General features: G+C 35.2%; 1 pseudogene; it reads right to left on the bottom strand.

Moving 5' to 3' along the window:
* Nucleotides 1-249: 249 nt before the first annotated feature.
* LOC126024998 (uncharacterized) lies at nucleotides 250-368 on the bottom strand (annotated as a pseudogene).
* Nucleotides 369-2,498: the final 2,130 nt, after the last annotated feature.

The raw sequence follows: 2,498 nt of genomic DNA, 5'->3' as shown, positions 1-2,498 counted from the left end.
TGAGAAGCGATTCAATTCTCAATTTTTGAGATGTCTTTTGATACTATTTTCTATAGAAATGTAGTACATTATTTCTTTAAACGAATTTGTATTGCATTTGAACTTGTTTATTAAAGCATCCCACTTCACCAATTTAATACTGGTGAATATTCTTAAAGAGGGAAGAAAGAGGAATGAGTAGTTATTCCTTTTTATGGTTTGGAATGAATGAAACCACAGCTAGCTGACATTTCATCCTTTTTTTTTTTAAGCCTACAGCACCCAGTATTCCCAGGCGGTCTCCCATCCAAGTACTAACCAGGCTCAATCCTGCTTAGCTTCCGAGATCAGACGAGATAGGGCGCGTTCAGGGTGGTATGGCCATAGACGACATTTCATCCTTGATGAGAAGTAAAGATTACATTCCTGCCAACATATATTCCACCTACTTAATGCACTACACCCTCACCCCATGAAATCTTCACAATTTCTTCTAGGCAAGGGGAGCGCCTTATTTTTGGCTCCAACCTTGAACTCTCTCCAATAGTTGCATCATATTGTGTCTGCTGGCATGTAAGTCTCTGTATTGGAACAATATGAGTTTCTCATCAGAAATTATATCTTAGTAACACTTAGTAGCACTTACATTTTAGTCTTGTAACCATAAAGGGTTCCTATAGCTTTGGTTGACTAAATCATACTAACATGGTACATTTTAGATAACTCAAATAAATTGAGTTTAAATTGAATGAGTAATGGAGATTTTTAAAGAGTAGGAGGGGCACTTAAAGGTCAAAGATAATCCTGCATTTTCCATTTCTCAGTGTTCTAATGGAAGCCTGTTAAGCATGGGGTTACGTAGTTGACTTTGCTCATAAGTGGTATAAAATCAAATCAGTTTTTTCTTTTGTGGTAACACAACAATTAGTTTGGAAAATAAATTTTTCATGGGGCTTACCCATTATTTATAAATTTGAGGTTATAGAATAGATCTGAATACAAAATTACAAGTAAAAGTCATTGTTTACTATTGAACAATTGACCGATCTATCATTCAACTTTGAATGAAAGGTCCTGGGTAATTGAACCTGCAAGCTACTGATTGTACCTGTATTTAGGCAATTGTGGGAATAATTTTTCAGTTTCAGTTGAATTGCCTGGGCTAACAGAGAGAGAGCCGTTTACAAATATGGCCTATTATCTCATTGTCAGTTTTTTTTATTTACAATATAAGATGACCTCAGATATAGAGGGATAAAATATAATTTTATTTGACAATAACCTGATTAATGTCTAATATAGCCAACATTTCCATACAATTTATTTCTGTAAGAGATTTAAGTATGTATACTGGAATCAGTCAATATCCTTAACTTACTACTTAATGTTTTATGACATATATCCAAAATAGTCCTAATTTCTAAAATCTTTGCATGTTTGCGTTGTAATTGTTAGAGAGTCTTCTGAAATGATTGCTGAAGGTCTGTGCATTCAGGTGAAGAATATAAGATCTCCCTAAGTAAAAAAACTTTGATATTGCAAATAGTTTAACAATGTCATATTTTTTTAAATTTGTCCCTGATCCCAATTTATAATGCATAGTTTATTTATAATGCGAATATTGTTTCTTGCACCAGTTTTTTTTATTAAAACTGAGTGAGTCTTTTAGGAGATTATTTTTGCCTATATTTACTCTTATATTTTTCTTTTTCACTCATATTGCAGTGAGATGGCCATAAAGATGTTATATCCAGATTTTTTTTAATGTAGGCACATTTTCTACTGTTACAAATGGGTTGACTGATAGACAGTCCTCAGTTGCTAGGCTTTGGAGAGTTTCCTTGTTGACAGCAAAGACCAAGGCAAGTAGTGGCACAAGGTTCCATCCTTTTCTGTTCAGTGTAGAACTCTTCTAAAGGCAGTCTATGCCCTGAAGTTCCTTGGTGGGAGTGCTAGGGTTAGTGTAGGGCAATAGTGGTGGCGATCTGCCTGTCATTGTCACCTGCTACCTCCTTGTGGAATCCTGCTCCTTGTCTTTCTTAATAGATGTTACACTCCAACAAATCTTTTGTGCTTTCACCTCCATCCCTATAAAAGCCAATCTGTAACCATCTGAAAGATAAATTAGAAAAAGTTTTAAAGATTCTATTTTAATCAAGGTTTTGCTCCAAAAACTTTCTGAGAAAAATGTTCCTATTATTTAGATAATACCTACTTTAAAAGACTACTTTATTTAAACACCATGGTTACAAAGTTGTTCGTGATTTAGTTTCAGTCATACAATGTACATCCTCCTTCTACAATGCACATTTTCCACCACCAGTGTCCCCAGTTTTCCTCCTATCTACCTTACAGCCAGCCTCTGGGGCAGACATTTTACTTCTCTCTCTCTCTCTCTCTCTCTCTCTCTCTCTCTCTCTCTCTCTCTCTCTCTCTCTCTCTCCCTCCCCCCTTTCCCTTTCACCCTTTTAGACACTATGGTTAAACTACCTATATTTCTTTTTATTTATTTTTCTGTC

This window comes from Suncus etruscus, chromosome 12 (genome assembly GCF_024139225.1).
Source record: "Suncus etruscus isolate mSunEtr1 chromosome 12, mSunEtr1.pri.cur, whole genome shotgun sequence".
Classification (NCBI taxonomy): Eukaryota; Metazoa; Chordata; class Mammalia; order Eulipotyphla; family Soricidae; genus Suncus; species Suncus etruscus.
This window is presented reverse-complemented; position numbering and strand designations above follow the sequence as displayed.